The 14534-nt window shown below is 42.7% G+C and overlaps 2 long non-coding RNA genes across 3 annotated transcripts in view; one reads left to right on the forward strand and one right to left on the reverse strand.

Annotated features, from left to right (window-relative positions):
• Nucleotides 1-14534, forward strand: part of LOC116657842 — a 92370-nt gene that overhangs the window by 43430 nt on the left and 34406 nt on the right. The window lies entirely within an intron of this gene.
• On the reverse strand, nt 4687-12860 carry LOC116657845. 2 transcript variants are annotated; one of them, XR_004312989.1, is made up of 4 exons: nt 12573-12860; nt 8868-9070; nt 7775-8074; nt 4687-5816 (listed from the first exon to the last, which is right to left on the reverse strand). It is a non-coding gene; the product is annotated as an uncharacterized LOC116657845 (long non-coding RNA). The 2 variants fall into 2 exon arrangements; XR_004312990.1 differs by lacking the exon at nt 12573-12860 and adding an exon at nt 10470-10620.

A 14534-nucleotide genomic window follows, 5' to 3' on the forward strand; every position in this document is an offset into this window, starting at 1 on the left:
CCTTACAGCATATTGCTCCCCTCGCCTCTCTTTCCCACTTGCTTGTGAAAAATCCTATTGGCATTTCATACCCTTCAAGTTCTACATCATACAGCCTGCGTGACTCTAAATGCTGGTTTTAAAAATCAAAAGCACCAAAGCAGAGAGTCTGTTTGGATCAGGGAGGCAATAGTGCACTTTCCTGATAACACTGTTTCCCCAACAAAACATAAATCTGAACAAATGAATCTACGGAATCACTGGTGCTGGGTGAATTCTTTTTTTTTTTTTTTTTTTTTTTTTTCTCTTTTTTGGTGCCTGGTAGGGTTATTTCCCATCTTCCAAAGCCGGAGCCCTAATGAGCTCCAGGGGGACAGAAATCTGTCAATCACCTGGGTACTTTTCAAGTATAGTCATCTCAGCCCCATCAGAGAACCACAAGGCATGAAATAATTAGAAAGCCCAAAGTAACTGCTCTGTTTTACAAGAGCAAAATCCGTATGTGGATCATTTACATAAAGCTGTCACTTCCCATTACGGTTCTAATGTAGGCTGGGTAATAATCACAGGCGGGCTGGGGGGAGGGGAGGTCAAGGTAGGCTGGGCCTCCGTATTGGAAGCGCAAGGTACGCATGTGCTGCGCCTTCCGCCGCCCCCACCTTCACCGGCTTCTGAATTAATGTAAAGTATCTTTTCTCTTCTATTAAATAAGAACTATTCGTGCTGCTATGGCAGCAGACCCTGTGCTTAAGAGAAGGGAAAAAAGCTTTTGCATCAAGCTATTGTTAGGGGAGAATTCACTTTGAGGAGCATTTCAAAGCTGATCCGACTGGGGAAAGAATCATGTTAAATATTTGCTATGAAATATTTATAAGAAGAGCACAAGACCAATCGACAAAGTTGCCTGGGAAAATAAGCATCCCTCCTCATTTGGAAATTTGGGGTGTGGGGGCTTAAATGCTCTAGAGAGAATTTATATAAGTACAAATATATGTGTGATGTTTGTTCACGAACGTGCGCGTGCACACTCGCACCCTCACACACATGGTTGAACGGGTTGATAGGATTTAGGTCAATCTGCATCTGAATGCGGTTTCCCAAGTACAGCGGCAATAAGAGGTCAGTGAAGACTGTCTGGATAATTGTGTTTGAAGAAGCACTGTACTGATGCCAGCAGAGCAAGACGCCCCGGATGGAGCCGGGCAGCCGCGATCTATAGCAGTAGCCATGTTTAGGTACCCTTCTCCTGTCCGCACCTAGCAAAGGGGCTCTTGGAGGCAATGAAGTTCCCTGGACTCTGCCCTTCATTCCATCAGCATAATACTAACAGGGCCCAAATGTATGCACTGAAAAATGAAAAGGAGGATGTGTCTGAAGCCAGAATTTATGATTTTAGACTGCGTATTTCCATCTATGTGGCTTGTGGATTTTTCAAAAATATTTAGTACCCAAACCCTGCCCACCTGAACATACATTATATAATAAACATTATGTAATAAAAAGTGAGAAATGATGATTGACTTACATAGTTGAAAGAAGCTCTGCATCGACTGTGTATCTTTCAGTATCTATGGGGCCCTTCTTTGTATTGGGAGAAGAGAAAGGAAAATATTCTGACTTAATGCAGAGTCTGCAATAAGTAAATCACATATTTAACACTTAGCATTTGCCATGTGAGCCTTGTGACCATACTGTACGGCTTTGCAACTAATATGATTAATGTGAGTGAATAGCTAACTGGGCAATGCATACATTGTTACTGATGCTTAGTTTAATCTAGAAGTCCTATAGAGAATTTTACCGTAGGCCAGTTTTGTTAATCAACAAACCCATCGTAAGATTCTGGCCAAAAGAGCAAGTGCTCCGGAACAGCCGGTTGCAGTAATCTGCCCAGTTCATGGCTCTGTCTGAGGGGTCCAAGGCTACCTCGCTGCGAGGCGGGCAGAGGGAAGATGCAGGGGCGTGGTGGGGTCTGCGCCACAGCCAGCCTGCTTCTTATCTGCGAGATCACCAAGTGGGAAAGCATTGTGGATGGATTTAAATCAGCTTTTTTCTCTCTCCCCCCTCCCTCGCACACAACAAAAGTCTAAATCCCCTTTTCAGGCCAGATTGCCCCATTTCCCTGCGTGGGCCAGGCAGATTGGAAACATGTTTGTCATTCAGCTTTTCTCCAGGCTAATCAGGAGACACTGGGGTGGTGAGATTTCTGCCTTTCATCTATGGAGCCTGCTTCTAAAAGCAGCCGCGCAGAGGCCGCTGGGCCCGCTAGAGAGCTGGGCTGCCTGTCATCTCTGCAGACAGATATAAAAATAATGTTAACCACGAGCCTAAGCAAAGGGTTTAACAGGGATTTGAATCTAAAATGTGATACTCCACATAGACTAACTTGATTTGGTCCAACAGAGCCGAACCCGTTATTCTGTTCTAACAAAGTGTGTCACATAATGGAGGAGATTTTGATGGGATTTGTGACGTCTCTGTTTCAGGCTTGATGCTGAATAGATCTAAACTGTGAATGAACATTGCTGCCTCCAGAGTTGTCATGAAGAGAGGCCTTGGCTGACCTGACTCCTGACTCAAGGTCTTGTTGACAGGACAGCTTTCAAGTTCACAGAGGTGTTGTCCAGAGCACGCAGCAGCAGCCGGGCTAGGCAGGTGTGTAGCAGGGGACCTGCTCTGTGCGAAGCCTTGGCCAGTGCAGAGGGTTGCTACACAGTGATTCCCGCGTCTCCTATATTGGGAACTTCAATGAACTTTTGAACCAGAAAATTCTAGAAAATAACGATTTGTAAAGACAATGGACAGCAGTCATGAGGAGGTAGTACAGAGTGGTGGAGAGAGTCCAAGAGGGCCTGGTTTGACTCTTGGCTTCCCCACTCACCATGGGACCTTGACCAGATTATACTCTACAACTCGATTTCCTTATCTATAAAAAGGGGATACTGATAGTTGCTTCTCTCTGGAATTATTGCAAGGAATACAGGAGATCGTGCATGTTAAGCACTCAGTCTAGCCCATAATAAGTGCCTGATATACAATATTATTAGCTGGTGCTTGCAGTTCCATGGCAGTTAAGGATGGTTTAGGACCTTACTGCCACCGCATGCTGCCTCATTCTTAGCTATTGCTGTTCAGAAAAGCAATGACCAATGTTCCTTGTTGTAAACATAAATGACACAATGACACGCAGTGATACTCAGCCATCGAGACCACTTGGGAAAGTCCTATGTTTCAGACGTAAGTAAATCTAGAAGATGATATAATGAACACTCACGGATGGACCACAGAGTTTGACAGCTTTAAAATTTTGCCATATTTACTCTTTTATATAAATCATTAGAGATTTGGTTGAGTTACTTGGTACCTTCCTTGAGCCCTATTTTTTTTTTTTTTTTGGTGTATAGTTGACTTAAGGGGTTGTGTTAGTTTCAGGTGTACAGCAAAGTGATTCAGTTATACACACACATATATATATATTCTTTTCAGATTATTTTCCATTATAAGTTACTACAAGATATTGAATATAGTTCCATGTGCTGTACAGTATAAACTTGTTTATCTATTTTATATATAGTAGTGTGTATCTGCTAATCCCAAACTCCTAATCTAGCCCTCCTTCCCCAGAATCCATTCTTCTTCTACCTTCTCATCTCTGCTCTGAGATAACCACTGTCCTGAATTCGAGCTTTAATTATTACCAGATATGTATTAAAATGTTGTATAGCTACAGCAATAGCTACATCCACAAGAAATATTTAATTTAGTTTTATACCTTTGGTTTTTATATAAACGGTTTATTGAACACATAAGTCTACCACTGACTTTTTTCATTTGATATTATGTTATATTTATTCATACTTATATATTTTAATAAATCAAACTGGATAGATTTTTACTGTGGTACAGACTTCCATTCATACTCTTAGTGATAGACATTTAGGCTATTTCCTGTTTTCCCTTCTGAAGCAATTCCACAGTGGATGTACCTCTGTGCGTGTTCTCATGTGTGAGTGCTTGTCTAGGGTGTGTATCTCAGAGAATGCTAGGTCCTTTGGGGTGTACAGCTTCATCTTTATTAGATACCGTCAAATTGCTTTTAACACCAGCAGAATATGAGGGTTTGAGAGACATTTAAATGGAAGGGAATATATTAAATAAAGTTTGCTCACCCAACTCCCTTTGAGTTTCCAGGAGCTGATTTAGGAGATGATGCTGCTCCTTTCTTATCAGTAGCTATGGAGGGCAGGTTATTTTTTTCCTCTTTGTGTTAATTAACCCCTTTGGACTGTGGTCCTGGTACAGCCCATGGTTGATAATAGAATGTGACTGGAGAAAACCAGACCCTCAACTTGGGTCAAAAGGTTAGGAAACAAATAGTCTCCTGTAGTCCTTAAACACTCTTCTTCCTGAGGCACCCCACTAAAATGGATCTCCTGAAAATAAAATCACCAAATGAAAACGGTCCGTTAAAGAACTTCAGGTCTAGGGACTGATGCTCCTTTCACAGCAGGGCACACATACAGAAGGGAATGGGGTAGAGAGGGGTGAGTGCACAACACAGGGTCCGGGGCAGGTTTTTAGCCACAGTCACTGCAGGGCTTATGACTGTGCTGTAGGGGATCCCTTTGACACTTCTCAGAAACCCAGTGGGTAAGTTAAGGTTGAAAAGATGCTTGCTTGAACTTCTTGAAATAAAATACAGTCCAGAAATGATTTTACATAACTACACTGGTAAGGAAGCAAATGATTTTATTTAGTTCTGTGTAAAGCTAATCATGGGAATAGAAGATTAGCAACAAAAAAAGAGAGATGGACCAATCGTTCCCACTTCTTTTGGGAGGGGGCAGGTCCCTGTGTAGAGGACAGAATGGTAAATGCACAGTGTACATGCTACGTGCGCACAATTCCAAAGCTAAATAAAGCTCTTTTTGTAGTACTTACTATGTTAAGTCATGAGTGCCATTACTTCCCTTCATTATTATGCCTAATTGTAAGTTGACTGTAGTAGGAAATGAACTATAGTTAATTTGACTGTCAACTAGTGACCAAACTGAAGCTGTAACGGGCAGATTGTTGGCATTAATTAGAGACTTCTGTTTGGCTTTTAGATTCTTATCTATTTGACCTTGTGCCTTCTATAATCTGGCTGGAGGTTTTCTGGGTCGAATGAGGGCTTCTGAGTCACTGGACTTAGAACTCTGCAATAGTTTGCTTTCCCTGCAGAAAGGAGCTAACATCGTGGTGCTAACACTGAGAATTCCCAGCTCCGCCCTCAGGTTTTCTCAGACGATCCTGAAGAGTGAGGAGACTTCATTTCTTTCTTTCCCTATTACAAAACATCTCTCAGTTTTCACAGGTTCTTGAACACACACTCTGGGTGCTAAGCTCCCATTTTTAACCATACGCATTAAGGGTGATGCTTAGTGATGTTATGTGCTAGGCTCAGGGCACCTGCGTTATCTTCTTCAATGCTTGTAACTATTTTATGATTTAGATACTTTTATTGTATAGATACCTCAAAATGTAATGACTCAAACAGGACAGAAATCGATTTATCTCATACATCCAGCAAGTACATGCCTCTGTTCCAAAGAGTCCTCGGGGATGGACGAGAGTGGGGTGGTTCCTCAGGATCACTGCAGCTGTTCCCACTTCTAGCGGGAGGATGAGGAGAGCCCGAGGCGTGCTCCCCCACTCTCCCTATGTCCTGACCTAGAAGTGACACCTAATTTTGATTCATAGTCCATTGAAGATAATTTAGTCTGGCCACACCTGGTTACAAGAAAGACAAGGAAATGCAGTCTGGCTCAGCAGTCATGTATTCAGCCGTTTCTCTGCTGTGGGAAAGGGGGAAAAGATGTTAGCGCTGGCACTGGTATCATATTTATAGATGCTTAGGCTTCTTTGAAATCTGAACTAAGCTAAACTTATCAAGTCTTGGGGCAGCTTGCAGTCTCTACCAGCTATCAACCGTATTTTACTATTGAGGCAAATAAGATTCAGCGAGTTTAAATAACTAGCCCAGTGTCACATACCGACTAGGTAGAGGCAGTTGGGATTCAAACCAGGCATTTTGAGGCTCAAAGCTGAGCATTTAAGTATCATCTGTACTGACTCTATCCTGACAACTATATTGAATAATTAATTCATTGGCAAGTCACTGTCCTTTAAATGGATCTCTGTTATGGGGATTCTACTTAGCTCTGCTGGAAGAAAGAGGTAATCAGGACTTTTCCATGAGGGGAATAGTGGAGGTGAGTCCTACAGTTCCCACTCTCTGCCTTGAGGAGGCTAAAAGTCTGCAGAGTGATGATCATGTCCTCAGAAGTGAGGTTTCTGCGGTACAGGTAAAACCTCTGGATTTTCGTGGTTATGAGGATAATAAGTAACAAAGAAAGGTATTGCTTTAAGTCATCTCTAATTAGGTGTTTTGGTTTAGCACACCCCAGTCAAGGATATTTTGAGCTGAAGCTTAAAAAAATGCTGCATCTTTAAGTACAACTCACCATTAATGCTTAGATGAAAGGTGTTCTGAACCTGTGGGACCACTGTCCACCAGCTCAACTATGTAGCCCACAAAAATGACAGGCAAGTGGTTAATTTTATTCACGTTTCTATTCAGAGGGTTTTGGGAGGGAGGGGTAGCTGAGGTGTCACTGAGAGAGAGAAAAAATTTACGTGAAAGATCAATGTTATCCTTATTTAATTAAATGAATGCTGTTAATTCTGAGCCACAAAAATGAATGCTAATTTGTGTAACTCAGTATACATGTGACCAAAACAACTAATCACCCTCATTAATTCAGGCAAAGACTGTTCTCAAAATAGCAGCGTGAACTCCTGGCAAAGTTCTTAAGCCCTCTGCATCTGTAAAATGGGGATGCAAATATTTTTTTACTTACAGGTTTTGTCATGAGAAATAGATGAGATAATTCATGTATCAACATTAGCATGTTAAATGGTGAGTGCTGAATAAATATTAGGGATTATGACAACGCTCCACATACTTCATTTCAAATGCTGGTTGGGGGTGGGGCTGTGGATAACTAATCTGTAAGATTATGAAAACCTAGTTCTGTGGAGGGAGCTTGTCCTCGCTTAACAACCTCATTTAAGGTATTAACCAGAACTTTGCTAATGCCAGCTCTCAAAACCTTGTGATGAACTAAAGATTTCAGTTAAAGTCTTTTTTAATCTTCCCAGGCAAAAATACTCACTCTCCTCTCTGTGATCCCTTTGCTCTTTTGTTCATACTTCTATTCTTGCACTCAGCACATCGTGTCACAGATATTTATTTGCCTGTTTGGATTATTTGCAAACTTCACTGGTGATCAGGTGATGTATGAAATCCTCTAGGTCAAGAACTGTATTTCCTGGCTCCTGGCATGGTACCCGGCATGAAGCAGGGTCTCCATGAATGTTTCTTTAATGAGTGGCTAAATGGCCTGGTGGAGGTTGCTAGCACTTTAGAAGAGGAGTCTGGAAATACACTGGGTTGTATTTTTCCTGGTTTGCCGGTAATCAAGCCATTTCACACTCAGTTTCCTCATTTGAGAAATATTCCTTCCAATGTGGTTCCCTTGCAAAGATGCTGTGATAATTAATGAAACTCCTTGGAAAGGAGCGATGGTCTCTCTCCCTTTGAAGTTTGCTGTTACAAGAAGATCTTTATATACAAGGCTGTAAAAATTCTGTTCCCTTCCTGCCTTTTTCTTCCTCAAACCCAAAGGCCCAGGAGAGATTATCTGCCTATGAAACTTCCATTTGCTAAGTGTCAGTCTCCCTGGAGTATTACCTGCAGGGTACCAGGCCATCAATCCAAGCCTGCAGGCCTTCCCTCTTCACAAATCAGCTACTGTGCCTGCAGACTGGAAAACTCCCAACTGCTTGGGGCTTGTCAGCAGATGGCCCTGGGGAAGCACTGGAGAGTCCCAGGTGCTCTTGACTGTCCTTTCCAAGGATGTCCACGTCTTCACTGGAGAACCACTCATGAGGGCTTGTCAGGAGCTCCGTACGAGGTGCTGGACCCTCTGTGAGGGCCTAATAACAGTGCACACCCTGGCAGGTGGTGAGTTATTACATCACAGTAGAGTGCCTTCAGTCAAACAGAAAGAGTGATGTATAGAGTGTATGCAGGTCAAGGGGTAGCTCAGGGACAAGATAAACTGTGGGGATGGGGTGCCCAAATCAGAGAAGGAGACTGTACCTGGGCCAGGTGTGGGGGACGGAGAGGGTGAAGTAGCTTTGTGAACTTGGACTTAACCTCCTGAGGCCACCATTTCCCTCATCTGTAAATTAGGTATAATAATGACTTGGGGTAGGTAAAATAGATAAATAAAATAATTTTGTAAATTAGAAGATGCTTTATAAATATTATTACTTGTATCTTTCAACTGCTTTTCTAAAGGAAAGCAGTGAAGATGTGGCATGTAAGACCCTCAAGGGCTGACATCAGTGTTGCCAATGTTTTACTCTTCCCGGCTTTGTCATCAAGAGCCCTCCCTGAGTGAGGACAGGGCAGCCCGGTGGGTGGGGATGGGTGAGAAGGCTGGGGACTGGGAGCCTGGGGTACGGCCTTTCCTTCTGGCGGAACCATCCAGGCTAGTTCACAAAGGAATTGTAATGGAAATGCAAAAGGATTAATGCACTAGATTTGGGTGAAGTCTAGTGTTCATAACCTGATTTGGAAAGTGGCAACATGTTTCTCCACGCACTTGGGCATGACCCCATTTGAGTTGAACTTCTGCAAGCTGTTTGATTTCTAAAATCTCTAAGATCAAGGATATCACTTGCTGCACTCAGTTACTTCCTAGTCAACTTATCTTCAGAGTTACAAAACATCTAGCCCCTTGACCCTGACATTTCCTCCAGCCCCTTTCTGACTTTACCTTTTCCATTATGCAGCAATCACTGTCTTGTCAATAGTCTCAACTCATTTGTCTCCTGTCTTTTCAAAGAACTTGCCCTTCAGCACCTCAGCCTGGATCTGTCCAACAATATTCTGCGTGTTGCTAGAGAAAATCATGAGACTGTGAGAGTAGCGTTGCTCCAAATTCAGGGTTTCCAACCTCAGCTGCTGCCTGACGTTCTTCTGTAACGGGACCATATTTAAAAACATTATTGGATGTATTTTTCCTTCCCAGTAGTTCCTGTTGCCACCCATCGAAGCCGGGGGTGTCCTTTCCTTCAAGGGGAAGGCAGTAGTAACCCTCCAGGAACAAAGGAGTCAGTGTTCAGCTTCTCCAAAATAGGCTCTTGAAGCTCATTTCAGGGAAAATAGATGTGAAAGCCAAGATTTTCATTTGCAAGAGCCAGGCTTTGTTGAGAGAAGAGAGGATTTGGGGTTCCAAGGAAACAAGATGGAGAACTAGAGCATAGTTGACAGATATAAGCATGGAGTGGGGAGGATGAATGGTACTCTCTGATGTTTGGTGGTTTCCTGTCACCCCAGAGGGCAACATGATGAAGCCAACAAAACAAAACAGAAACCTGCCCTGGGCTGGGTGACAAGAGGACCTGATGAGAGGGCAGAGGACGGCAGGGAGTGAGACAGGGGTATGGCTGAGGGCTGAGTCGGGCAGGGGCGGAGGGTGAGGGAGGAAGAATGGAGGAGAGCTCCTGGGGAGATTTGGGAGTCCCGGAGAGGAGAGTTTACATAAACCTTCTCAAATGGGATTCTGAAAGAAGGCTGCTCCTGGGACAGTGGTCCTGGTAGCATGGAGTGGCCATGGTCAAGAAAAAAATGCCATATTTACGTAGAGGGGAGCCCTGGTAATGTCTGGGTGCCTCAGTTCCCTCCATGTGCATGGAAGACAACAATGAGGTGCAGAGGGAACTGGAGCCAGGGTGTGAGGGACACTCCTATCCGGATGCTTATGTGTCCTTGTGGGGACTCCTCCTCTGCCTGGTTCTCCAGTGCTCAGGTTTTCTCCAGGTTTCCTCCCCTGTGGCCCTACATTCAGCTTGTGTCTCACATAGATCATTCTGCAATCTGTGTCTCCGAGTGGAAAGGACAGACCTTGCTTCATAATTTTACCCCCAGAACCTGGCTCATGATTGAAACTCAGAATATGTTACTCAGTCGAATGAATGAACTTTTGTGGGTCCTGCACTGAATTGAAATTTTGCAGCGTCTTCATCCCTTTCAAATAATACAGTGTCATATATCTTTGGCTTGCAGATATATCTTTACAAGATACGTCTGACTGGAAGTATCTCAGTACGTTTGTTGAGACATTATTATCCCATAGAATACTGTTTCATATTTTAGACAATAACTAGTGGATTTGCTATTTGGCAGAGAAAATTTAGGAATAAATAATATAATTTTTGGAGTAATTTGATGTTAATTAGTGCAAAGCCTTTATCTCTGTGATAGTAGGTTTCTATCCCTCCCTAAAACTATCCATAGGTTACTTATGGAAATCCCTAGGAGATGCCTTATTTGTGCCCGTGAATCAGGCTGTCAGATATTATCACATAATACCTACTCCACTCTCCTCTGCCTTTGGGTCCAAAGTGTCCACGTCTGTTGGCCCTGAAGCCATTTTGAAGCTCGCTGCTATGGCCGTTGCCCATGATGTGAATGGCAATGCCCATAACAAAGCCATTTAACTTTCCATCTCTAGGTCATCAGAGTAATGCCAGCTCCTGCACAAAGGCAGAGAGAATGGATATCTCCATGATTCTGGGCCACATTTGATCACTGAGCTCCAAAGCCTATGGCCTCCCAGTTTTGCAAGCTCCCCGTTATCCTCTTTCGTGAAAAAAGACTTCATAGAGAAGATCAGGAATGAATACTACACCATCCCCTTCAAAATCCTCTGGCCAAGCCCTCACAGAAACTCCTGTCCCCCTTTTCCAGCCATCAAACACTAACAGCAACCATGAAGCTCTAATGTCCAATAACAAGAGCAAAAAGATAAGTTGAATGCAGTGGGGAGTGGTGGTGGGAGGAAGAAAGAAGGGTACTACCTTCATTAGTAGGACTGAGCAGCCAGCTCTCCCAACCCCAGATGCTCTGCTTCAGAACGCTTTACAATGATGAAGTTTAGACTCGGTGCAAATTGGAGTTAATGCCTTCCTTACTAAACATGGGGGGAAATGGGAGTCAAAAGAGTGAAGAAGAAAAATAGATTAGGAAACATTCCCTTAAGAGATACTTTTGTTCTGCCGCTCCACAAGGAAGGAACACTGAAAGGACTCCTGGACGCTTACTCACTGAAGATCTGCCTTCACAACTTCCCCATCCTGCTGCACCTTGAACCTTGTTGTCTGTCTTCCTAGAGATTTTCGCCACTGGTTTCACCATTTATCCTCCCATCACAGTCTGCTGTGTCTCTGAGACTTAACCCACCCTACCTGTCTGTTCGGCAGAGATTTGGCTGTGTCTGCTCAAGTGTCTGCCTCTTCTTTCTGCTCAGAATGGCCCTCCACCAGCAGGGCCTAAACTCCAGGCACCCCAAGCTAGACCCAGCCCCCAACCAGCCTCCTAATCTTATACTGAGATCCAGTAATTCCAGTCTTGTACTGGGAGTGAGAATAATGTTTTTGGATTATAGTTTTAATTTTGACGTTCAAAAGAAAACGGCATTTTGGAAATGGATGGTGATAATTGTTGCACAACACGGAACTGTACACTTAGAAGTGGTTAAAATGGTTTTTAAAATGACCAATGATTAAAATGAGTTAATTCTTTCAAATTCAGGATGTTTAAAATGAAAATTATAAACATTTACATAATTTTAAAGATTTTTTTGTAACTGCAAAGAAATAAGAAAAGAGAAATAGAAAGGTATTTGTAAAATCCTTCCAAATTATTAAATGAATTGGGTCAAATGTACATCAAGTCCTTTTGCAGTATGCACTTGGATTTGCATAGACCACTTCTATTTTTATCTTCATGAATTTAATTAATTTTTCCTTGGTGGAGTCCTAGTGCCTGTCAAGAGAGAAAAGTTGTAGAAACAAAACAAGGCTTTGTGCATCCTTCACAAGGGCTGATTTGTTTTTGAAAGAATTTCAAGGAAGTAAGGGATCTTAAAACTGGGTTTTATATAGTGTTTGGTTAAGCTTTCTCCTATCACTGAGGTCCCACTTTTAGCAAATGCATACGTAATTCTTATTAATATTGATGAATCTATGAGCAAAGGAGAATTGCAGATCATTTAGAAAAATCACAGGCTCCATATGATTCTCAGCTTATTCAAAGGCCTTGTTTCCAGTGGCCAAATACAAATTCTTCATTTACCACAAACCCCAAAATGTGGGAAGAAGATAGCTGAGTCAACAGGAAATAAAGGAGACAACTCTCAAACTCTGTGCAGGGAATTAAAATACTGCTGTTCCCACATACAGACATAGACAAGCCCTTGCTTTTAGGAGCTGAAGCCCACCCGGCTCTGACCAGCTTGGGCAGCGCGCAGGGACACGGCGGGATTGCTATAGAAGAAGTTTATTTTCAGTGACTAAAGAGTATAAAATATTACTCTAGCATACTATTCGCACCAGCCTCTTCGAAATAAAAACAACACTGGTGTGTAGTTTTGGTTTTTCATACATATGAATTCCCGCCAAAGAAATCATAATCTCACCTCCCAATCAAGCAGATGACCCCATGCTGAAGCTCTGTCTGAGGCGCTGCAGGCCCTTAAACGACCGCTCACTTGTCGTTCTCAAGCCTCTGGGAGGGGTTACAGGATGATTATTCGTTACAGATTCAGACACAAAACCACAGAGGTTAAGTGATTTGCCTGAAGGTCAGCAAAATCTGCTTCTCCCGGGGCAGAGCAGAGTTGTTAGAATTTTTCCAGAGTTCTACACTAATGCGTATGTTGTTCCGGGAGCTCTTCCTATGCAGAATTCAGTTCCCAGTCTTGAGAGTTCAGTGCCATCGCTGTTCTAATAAGGCACTTTCCTGAGTCAGATTCTTCTTTTGCTGAGATCCTGCTTGACTGCATTTCAGACAGTTTTACACAGTGGCGAAGACTGCCTACCTCCCCACCGCGCCTCACTGGGTGTGCCTGGCATTCACCCTTCATTTCCTTGTTTAGCTTAATTTTTAAAATTTCTGCAGCCTTTCACCAACCTAATAGAAACTATAATACCTCATTAGCAAAGGGTTCGACAGTGTCATCCCGAGGCATAGTGACTTCAGGCGAGGAAGAAGTAGCAGGCAGGGTGAATGCTAAAGACAAGGGGCGTCCATGCTGTGTGTTACTGTAGTAATGTTCTTAGTTGTGAGATGTGGGCAGGGGAAAAATTCTAACAGGAAACCCACACACAAGCTTATTAGAAAAGAGATACATTGCACTTAGGTAACCCACCTCCTGATTGCCTTTACACCAATTAATAAGGAGAATGAGCTTAAGGACATTTTTCTTCAAACCTGTGGATTGAATGACTTAAGGATGAATACACTAGAATGTCATTCAGTGAGACAGTGGGATTCATGCTTCTGCAGAAATCTGGTACCTCAAAAGCTTGGGTTAGAACCTACATATATGAGGTCTGTCGGACTCTAATATTCATCTTGTCAGATAACAATGATTTATTTAGCTCCTATAATGTGCAATATGGATTTACAAGGCTTTTGACATTCCAAAGATTAACTGATTGAAAAAATTATCCTGAGAGGAATCTGTGCCATCTATTCTGCTCCCGTGATCCTTTCAAAGATTGGCAAAAATGAGCTTACTTCTGTTTCTCCTGGGCTAGGAATACCATCAGTTCCAACGGCAGAGCAGCATTCTGCCATAATATCTAGCTGCCATCTTTAAAAGCAAAGAGATTTATATTAAAACATGCATGTGGGGAATTCCTAGACCTGTCATCTGTTCTTCCTGATTACTCCTGGCAGTAGACACATGTTGTCGTCCAAGAGCCAACTGCACCTGTGTGAGGAGAGTACACCTCACAAGTGAGTGCGGGTTGCTTCCTGAAGAAGGGATTGGGGGGGGGGGGTGTTAAAAAAAAAAAGAAAGGATGGCGCCCTGATAGACTCCTTTGAAAGACACTAACCCTTTTAGAACCTTGAGACCTCAACAGCAGATAAATATTTTTCCTAATAAGTTCCCAGAGGGAAAATGTTATGTATTTTACTTTCTTCAGGATCCAAACTCAGCTGCAGGCTAAACTCTCTCAAAAAGTTTCAAAAGAAAGGCAAGCCATAATGTGCAGGCATACCACCAAGCTCCTATAACTCTTCCAGTTGTGGGCCTTGAAACAGAGCACAGGGGGCCCAGAAGAAGAGGGACAGAGAGTTGGCAAGACCAGTGCCTGGCTGACTAGTCTTTTCTTCCAAGTCAACATGCTCTGGTTTACTTTGCCACCCTATATTTAAGGGAGTTAAAAGAATAATACACAAATGGAAGGAAGTTGATAGTATTCGGATTTCATTCACTTAAAGATGGGTGAAGATACTACCTATGCAAAATTATAGCTCGCATAAGATTTATAAGATGGCACACTGAATATTGTTCATACTTTATTTAAAAATCTTAATCTATGATCACAAGAAACTTTAAATTGAATATACAAACCAACATTAATAATAC

Source organism: Camelus ferus, chromosome 2 (assembly GCF_009834535.1).
Source record: "Camelus ferus isolate YT-003-E chromosome 2, BCGSAC_Cfer_1.0, whole genome shotgun sequence".
In the NCBI taxonomy this organism is placed as follows: domain Eukaryota; kingdom Metazoa; phylum Chordata; class Mammalia; order Artiodactyla; family Camelidae; genus Camelus; species Camelus ferus.